The following is a 9,937-nucleotide window of genomic DNA, read 5'->3' on the forward strand; positions in this document are numbered from 1 at the left end:
CCCACCTGCCTTTTTTTTATTTTGGTTAACTGAAATGTCATTCTTTGTGCTGTACAAAGGGAGCAGTTTTAAGCTGCAGATAAATAATGCAACTTTTAGACAAAACAGGTAGAAAATTCAGCAGAAAAAAAAAATAGAAGTCCCTATAAACAGATTTGAAACCTACATTACCCATCACAATAAACATTGCAGAAGTCAGGTATAGGAAGCTACCAAGAGCTATACAATTCTTCTGCAGCTTAAATCCAGCTCTGCTGGGAATGCCCACTGCAAAGTTAGCAGGAGTGAGACAGCTCCCAAAGGGTGAGCTGGCATTACTGGGCAGTCTTGCAATACCTGAGCAAGGGTGATGCGGCAGGGCCAGGTGACAGCCCAGCACTCAGCAAATGCCAGGAGGGAACAAACCATGTCTCAGGTCAACCAGAGCTTAAATAGGACTGGGCCATCAGAAGAGGAGCAGGTGAGGCTGCTCAGAGCAATTAAGACTCAGAGTTCACTGGGCCTTGAAGAAATTTTAGGGACAAAGCTCAAAAAGAACACCTCTGACATATCAGTCTTTGTGCCCATCTAGGGGAAGAGCAGATCTGTGCTGTAGCAGAGCTGTTCTCTCATCATTATCCCCCACCACACAAAGCTGCCTACAATTCACTACAAGCGTTCTGGCTACATGATGAATTTGTCCCCATGTGAATATTCAGTGCTGATTTGCAGTAGCAGTGGCAACCATAACGACTAAAATACATGCCCATCTTGAAAGAACCTCTCTTGTAGACATTAATGTCAACTTTATTAGGGTTTATGGTGTGGAACCATGGCCAAAGCACCCATAAAGTTCTGCTATTCGAAATTCCAGTGGAACAATTTCATATTCAAAACATCAGTGACAGAGAGGAAGCAGATGTCAAAAATCAGTCAGGGTCTTAGGATATGTGCTTGTTTACACCATTGCAAATGAGGAAATGCTACCAAGCCCAACTTTTCCACTACCTTTGCAGTGGTGTCAAAGATCACAGAAGGCTGAAAACAAGCAGAGTCTAAGTCCAAAATGGTTTCTACGTTGCTGGTTTTTTTTGTTTTGTTTTGTTTTTTTTAATTTCTTCAAAGATTCCTCTGGCATAACTAAAACAAACAAGACCACTTGACTGCTACATGGTACAATTGAAAACTGTTACATTGCATGAAAAACAACTCAAGAAATGGCTTGGGGAGATACATCTTTTCATCCTTAGCATTGTACTTTAACAGAGTACAAGATACAAGACTTGTATTTCAAGGGAAAGCAGCAGTTACTTCCCCGTGCCCCACCCCCACCACAAAACATAAATATTTCTTTTTTTTTTTTTCCGGGGGGTGTGGGGGGGTGGGAACCCAACAAAAATCAACACTCCACACCCATTTTACTTTTCATACATATTCATTATCTAGTCATACTGAAGCAGAGCTTGGAAGCAAGCCATATATGTGCTGTGCATATGCTCAGACATTACCTCAGCCCCTGGCAATAGGGAGAAACTGAAATACTGCTCAGATTTTGCTCCCCAAACATGATTTCTCATGCCATTCTGCTGACTGTTGAAGATGTTTAAAAGCCTCTCTCCCTTCATAACATACATACTCTCATCTCTGAAGCATATGTCAACTAGAAAGGGGAATGGGGACCCTCAGAAGATATTCAAAGCAGAGAGGAAGGAAGGACTTGTTCATTTGTAGTAACTGAAAGACAGCAAGTAAACTTTGGTAAAGTTAGGGGCTACCACTAACTGCCTCTAACCATCTCAAGCTGAAGTTGGCACTGGGGGACATTTGAAACAACCAGACGTGGGCTATGGAGGCTCAGGGGATGGGTTGGAAGCACTGAAGCCACCACAGTGTGAATGGTCTTCATGAAAGAAGAGGAGTCCATGTTGGAGCTCCCTTCATCTGGGTCAGGCAAGAGAAAGATTAAGGCCATGAGGGGCTGGGTTTGGCCTGATCCCTGCAACCCAGGTGCTCTGTTGCACTGTATTGACAGCTTGTTGTCTTCTTCAGCTCCCTGTCTCCTGTCTTGCCTTTTGGTCCATTTGGACTCTATGCTCTTAGCTGAACGACCTGTCTTGAGTCTCCCTACTGCCAAGCACAAGGGATTTTTTTTTTAATCATTTGGTGAATCTAGGTCTTACCAAAACACTAATAACCACCAATAACAAATTATCAGTAGTCATTTACATAAAAGGGGTTTTTCCTCTATTTTTTTTTTTTTTCTAATCTTAAACCACCCAAAACCGTGGATGCACCTAAGCATATTACAAGTTAAGACAGCAGAAGAGTTTTCAAAGCTTTGCAATTCCTATGGTAGACTTTATACTTCAAGTCAGTTCTAAAAGCTTTAAAAACACCCCTTTTTACACCTGCAAATTATTAAAGTTTGTAACATCACTCAATCTGTAATGTACTTATACACCAAAAATGCTTTGAAGGGAGAAAAGACCCATGAGAAATGATGACTTTAAATAAATAAGAATGTAATACATAGTAATTCCTTACAATGGGAAAGATTACAATGTGATATTTTTAAATGAAATTAAAAGAGTTGTAAGCAAACACTAAGAATATTTTGGTTTTTGTTTACAGAATCATTAGCTAAGGAAGGAATGAAACTCACAAAGGAAGGGAAATTAACATTTGTTGACATTTTATTGCTTTTAGTTTTTATGTAAACTTGAAGCAATTAAATTATGTTTAAGACATTTTTGCTGTAAGTAGTTTCCATTTACATTCCTAGAAATTGTAATCCAATGATTTTATTGCATTGTTGGGAGCCCTGTAGCAACAGACCAAATATTTAGCAACAGCTCTGTTTGCCATCTCTAGAGCTGAAAACCAAAGACTTGAATCAGTTTAATTGCATCAGTGTTTCTCAGCTATCACACCAGAATGTGTTGTTCTTGAGTTTAAAGGGTCTATTCCTACCTCCCCCCACAGCAGTCTCTAAATAAACCTATAAATCCATGTTCTATAGCACATGAATTATCAGTAACTTCAAAATAAATGAAGACAAAAATGGTTGAATATTTAAGCATGTAGCAACTCCATCCCATGATAGATCATTTCAAACCAAAATTCATTTTTTCCTTTGATATCTACTACTGCTATAAACTTTCAGTTTATCATATAACATTACAATTTATGGTATAACCAGCTTGTGTACTGACTATAAACCCTTTGTCAATGCCACTGTAAAGACTTTATAGTCCATAAATAATAGAAGAGCAATAGTATCTATCCTTCCTATTTTGCCCAGCACATCCAGAATATAGGGCTCTAAACATGTCAGAGGATTTTCTTGTTTTACATACAATGTAGGTTATGTAAAAAAAAAATAAAAGGTACATTTCTGAGTATTTGGCTTGCACAAATCTCATTCAAATAAATAGAATATCAGTCACAGGTGGGAGTCTGCCTTTGCATGTTACATATAAGACACACACACAAACATACAAACAAAAAAAAGACTTAATTTATTGTACCATTTATCTATGGCCAGGCACTACAGAAAATTAATTTCTTATCTCCTAAATTTTTAAAGAGAAAATGTCTTTTCTTCATGGGTAATCACTTAGGGAGGAATTAACTCAGAACTTTGCATGTAGCCTATCACCTTTTCCTGGTTCTCTGTGATGTAGAGGTTTGGACAAGGCATATGTTCCTCTCCCAACATAGCGATTCCAGACCCAAATCTGTCACACATTTGTCTTTTCAGCCCACTGAAGTTAATGTTATTTAGGGGGATTTTCCATGATGTTGAGGCAGAATGAAGGCAAAGATCTTTCCTCACATTGCATCTTTTCGTTCTGTACATGACGAACCAGTAGCAACCTCACCTATTGCACTTGCCAGGCACAGGAAGTTGTCAAGGTTTGTGCTTCTGACTTCTCCTATGCATACAAATTCCCACACAGGGTTGGTTATTTCATTTTTAATACTGATAGCAAAAGACAAAATGGGGCTTCTTAAAGACAAACGTACAAGTGTCACAAACTTAAAGTAACCTAAAGGCTTCTTTATACCACTCCCATTTTGTAAGTAAAGTTATTTACACTGAAGATCACAAAAAGATGCCAATTTTGCCCTGAATTCCAACCAAACTCTTATCCCAGATGTAGCAGGCAAACAAACTTCATAGCTCTCATCCATAGCCTCAGACATTCCTCAACACACTAGATTGCTCCCTTAACAGACAAAATTTCCTCAGCCTGTTCTTCTTTCCCTCCAAGTTTGTTTGTTGGGTGTTTTTCACATGATGCAGCTCCCCTCCTGTACACCCCTCATGGCAGGATGCTCACGTTGTCTTGCCAGGGACTGTCCCTTCTCATTAAATCCTTCCAAGTGCTGCAGCAATAGGTCTTCCAGCACAAAGCCTCCCCCTATTGATCCTACAAACCGAACTCATTTATGCTTACACATTCCCTCAGTGGATTCCTACGTTGCTCTCACTTCCTACAAATTGGCAGGTGCCTTCACTGATGTTTCTTACCTCTTTTATCAACTCTCACAACAGGGCATATTGACACCTTTCTCACTGCAAAATATAACGATGGGGTGAGGACCCTTTCTCCCTTTTGAGCTCAATAAGAACAACAACAACAATCTGTCCTTCTTTTTCCACACTCTGGAAAAGGATGGGTCCCCTTCTTGGGTGGTATATTACAGCTCTCCACAAGATCACATTCCTACAGCTCTTCTAGTCTTAGTTCCCTTTCATTGCCTGCTTTTGGTTCAGCAGCACTGAAACACCCTTGTGAGTAGATGTAGCACATCTTTAAATGTTGATGTATTCAAATGTCTTTATGGAGAATACGACACAATAAGTCTCAGGTGAACCCTTTGGGAATTCCAGGAAAAAGGCTGCCTAATCTCCAGTTAAACAGGCCTATTATCTCTCACTCCCCATGAGAAAGTGAAGCAGAACTGATTTGATTAAGAGCAAATTAACCTCTCTAACACAGCTACCCAGGGTTTTACACCTGTCACTTTAGTATGACAATTTATATTTATTCAAAAAGCCATGAGACAGTAAATTAAACATTGCCCTAATTAGAAAAATGTCATATGTTACAGTGGGGTAGCAAACTGAACTAATTTCAAACAGTTCTTGTGCAAAGTACATTTCAGTACAGCATTAAGCCAAGTAGAGTCAATGTTTTTTGCACTGTCACATCTGAGCTGAATGCCATCATGCCACAGGTGTATATTTAAAGTTCTGTCAAACAATAAGGCTGGACTATATTCAAAGTTCACCATAAACTCAAATTTGTTTAGGAAAAGCCATCAATGCCTTAATTACTGTGTGCTCGGGTACTATTTCTACCCTCTAACATCACAATATAAACCAGCTCTCCTCCTAATTAGATCTGTTGGCACCGCATTCTTCCTAATGTTACTCTGGAATGGATAAATGGTAAATTCTTCAATAGGTTACAAAACCATATGATATTAAAAGTCGAAGTTAGATTTGCTTCATCATATAGTTACTTATATGCGAACCTCAGTGTTTCAAAAAAACCTAAAATTGTACAGTTTTTAGGCTTACAGGAAAACTCTTAGATATCTTATAACCATATATAGCAACTTGCATGCTAATTTCAAAACTTGAATAAGAAAGTCCAAGTCAACTTCTGCTTGGAATTTGGTTAATGCACAGCTCTTGATAAGGCCTGTTCTATGTGCCATTAAGTCAAAGCGAGGGCAACACACAGGCTGGACACAGTGGCCAGGAAGGGTTAAGGTCATTATGCAGCCACTAGCACCTGCAGCTTGCTGTCCCTCTCCAGCCATCATCCTTGCATTTTGACAGATGTGCAAGGATGGGGGATTATCTGCAAGTGAATTTATTCAGAATTCACTAACTCATGGAAATGATATAGTCCAAACTTCCAAGCTGGAAGGTGTAATCATGTCAGTTTACCCAAAAAAGCTTTTGAAGTGAATCCAACAGCATCTGGACTGCTGGGGCTTTTTTCCCCAGTATGATACTAGGGACACCTGCACTGCAACAAAGGAGGAAGAATGAGCACTATTAGCTAGGAAGCTAGTTTACTTATAGTTGCACAATTTATGAATTAGAGAACTTGTGAGTTAGAAACCTCATGAATTAAGTGATGAATTAGTGAAGTCACATGTTAGACTAGGCTGCGTAAAGAGGATTGAGCCTTTGTTTGTTGTGTGTATTTTATGAGCTCATTAGGAAAGAAAACAAAGTTTATTTTACAGAGTACGTAATTGCGTAAATTTGAGATCCACGTGGACTGTGACACAACTAGGAAACGAAATTCTAAAGATAATTACTTTCTAAACATTTCAGAATAGCTTGATTCATGTTGCGGACCAACATGCAAATCATGGAGGTGGAAGTTTCTCAGCACCTTAACAATACTGTGATGATAGCTGTGATGAATTTTAGCAGCCCTGCTGCTTCCACCTCTTTTTTTTTCTTTACATTATCCCTAGCTTTTTAACAGCTTTAGTTCTCTTCCTATCTAAAAGCAGTATGCATACTGCAATTACAACACAGATAACGACCCTTTTGATAAATAAGTACAGATTACGCAAAAAATTCTTCAGAGTTCCTCTGAGGAAAGCCTATAATAATGAAGCTATATGAACTCTAACAAGAAAATAATTTAGGTCATTATTCCCAGCAATAAATATTGGACACACACATTTGTTCTGCCTAGCTTGCTAAAAGGAGGCCAGAATGATTTTTTAAAAATATGTACATATATATCTATTTATATATGTAGATGTAGATTTTCTATATTATAATTATCCATTTTATATATGTATATCTGTGTATACACATAGATAAGTGTATACACATAGATAATTATAAAAAAATAAAGAAATAATAGTTATCTGCCAACGAATGAAGGATCTTGACTAGAGGGGGAGAACGACATTTATGACACACAAGCACAATGAACACCAGCTTAAAGTTAGCATACCAGCGAGAGCTCCTGCTGCAGTTTATACATGAAAGGCCCTGTCTGAATTGCAGCTTTTCTCCCCTCTTTCCCTCCCATCATCAAGGCTACTTGTCCCTCCACTGCCCAGATGGTGTAGGGTCCTGTGCAAGGGCAGACAAGTCAGCTCCCACAGAGCCTCTCCTCACAGGTTCTGTTAATTCGCTCCCTTAATTTCTGTGTATGATTCTTTTCACAATCCATACATCTTCAGACTTGCATTTGGTCCAGGAAATGCTAAAACTGTCTCCATTCACCTTACTAGTAAATTGATTGAGAAATAAAGGGATCATCTATGGCAGTGTTTATCACAAAAGGGTAGTCCCTAGACCTTTCTCCAGAGCCACTGAGGGACAGATCAAGAAAAGCAGTCCTTCAAATCTAATGCAGCCATTATCCCTTGTTGGATTTGTTTTTAAATAGGTAACATCAAAACCAAAGGGAGCCATCAGAAGCAGAAGACAAAAAGAGAAGAGGTTTGCTGTTTTAGAGCTGTAAAAGAGTAAAGATCTATTAAACAATTCTGAAAATCATCTTATTTTAGAACAAACAAGAAAAGTCTACCAATAATTTTTATACTGTCTAAAGGTCACTAAGCATGCAAAATTCTTCAAAATAAAAATTATTTTTATGCATTATCATCAAGCTTCCAGGCTTTAACCACAAAGGACTAGCATTAGAAATGTACAGACATCTGCAATATTTTTTGGAATGACCTCGCCTTTACAGCCTGAGTTGTTAGCCAAGTCATAGTGGTCACCACTAAACTACCTTTTGTTTCTTCCTTAACTCTAAAGACACAATAGCTGTATAGCTTCAAAACTGAAAGACAAAGATTAAAAATATACAGATTATCAGAAAAGAATGCATTACATGCAGTGTGCCTTGTCATCAACCCTCATATTCAGTGGAGATAAATTTGTCAGTAATATACTACCTGATTCATTGTTTTTTGCTCAATTCAGGTTCATTTCCATATATATCACTCACTTCAACTATATTTAAAATATTTTGGCAATAGTTTAGGAGTAGCTGACAGTGCTAGACCATGCTAAAGAATATCTCTACCATGAAAAAAACAACTAATCACTGTCCTTAAATTACATCAAGCAACCTAAAAGAGTGGCAAGCACAGCACAGCCTGTGTTTTACATTGGGATGCCATCTCCATCTCATCCAGAGTCTTCCCATGGGCTGAGCTGCAGAGACAATTAACAACCCACATTGCCTCATACTGATTGCCAGTTCAGCCAATTGAAGTTACAGACACTCCCATGGGCCTAAATTCACATATCCCATTGGAAATCTCACCACTTTCCCCAGAAAATTCTAGCATAATGTTTTGAAGTTGGACATTCTCATTGTTTCTGAGAAAGCTTCTGCAAAAAAATAATTTATTTAAATTTTGAGAACATGCTTTAGAAGAGTCTGATGTGGGTAAAAATGTAATTTTTTTTCCTTAAAATGTCTTTAACCTGCCCAAGTCCCATATGATTTAGAATGGGAAACTTAATATTACTCAAGAAAATAGCAGTGAGGTTACAAAGGTGTCATTTATTTCCCCTCTAAGTATCCATTAAAAAAAAAAAAAAATCAATCCTGTGCACCCACAGGTTGGAATTTCTCCAACTCTTTTACATTCAGGGAGTGCTCTGTCTGCATTGCGCATGCCTACAGACAGCATGCAGCCAAAATGGATTCTGCTCCTGCAATTGCTTTGAAATGGAGCAAATGAATAACAGCAGCAGTTCATGTCAAACACAAGCAACAGCAATAGATCCCAGGAAGGAATATTTTTAGAAGACTTTAAAATTGAAGTTTGCTTTCAGGCTGTGCATTTGTGGATCAGTGAGGAAATGACAGAAATAACAAGGTGACACCTTATAATTTAATGATTGAATAAAATGAAGTTATGGATCATCTGAGAATAAGAGATTTAAAACAAAAAAGAAAATGTTTTTACATTAAAATTTTAGGAACATGAAGCCTTTAGGAAGAAAGAAATAAAAGGAAATACAGAAAGGGCATATTGTTCATAGACACCATGTGTCTCACCAGGTAATTCCTAACGAAATAGCAGCAGAAATTTGAGAAAAATAGTCATATCAGCTCTCAGATATAGTAGATCGCTATTCTGTTTGAAAAAACAAGCACTGAAAAAAAGAAGCTATAAGCGTTACAAAAATAGTTCTTTTTCTAAAGAACACCACCAATCACCAAGCTCTTTCCCAGAGATATTTTTTAACCTATGAAGATCAAAAGTTACTGGAAAATTAGACTGCAGGAAAATACCAAAGCAACAATACTAAATTTATGTAAGACGACAAGTAAAGAGATGGGCACAATCAGAATATGTGTGTTGGATCACACAGATGACATTACAAACAATAAGTGATTGTTTTAATCTTTAACACCAGAGTGCAGGTGAAATGTTCACATGTAATACCCAGTACCCCAAAATGGCATATGAAAAAAAATAAAGGTCACCTAAATTAAGCAATTAATCTGTTTCGTAAGAGTGCATTAACCTACCGAGGATCTGAATAATCTGAGTGATTTCAGATTGCGGTGCAATACATTTCAGAGCTACGGACTTGGATAAGTGAAAAGTCAAAATGTGTATATTAAGCTGGTGCCCACTGTCTCTTTAACAACAAAATATACACAGCAGGTCAGCTGATGCTCATTGTTTTTTTTGGTTTCTTGATGTTAAAGAAAAAGAGCAGGCAATCAGCTCAGTTGCCCAGCCCATCTGAAAATGAATCCTATGAAAGAATTTGTTCGTAGCTGCACCAGAGTGCTGAACAAGCTCACTGGATAATTAGTGATGCCAACACAATGGAAATGTACAAGACCACAGGTACGGGGGGAGGAAGAAAGGATAAAACACAGCCTGAAGTTTACATAACTGTGAAACCACTCTTCCTAGCCGAGCTTTA

Source organism: Phalacrocorax carbo, chromosome 10 (genome assembly GCF_963921805.1).
Source record: "Phalacrocorax carbo chromosome 10, bPhaCar2.1, whole genome shotgun sequence".
Taxonomy (NCBI): Eukaryota; Metazoa; Chordata; class Aves; order Suliformes; family Phalacrocoracidae; genus Phalacrocorax; species Phalacrocorax carbo.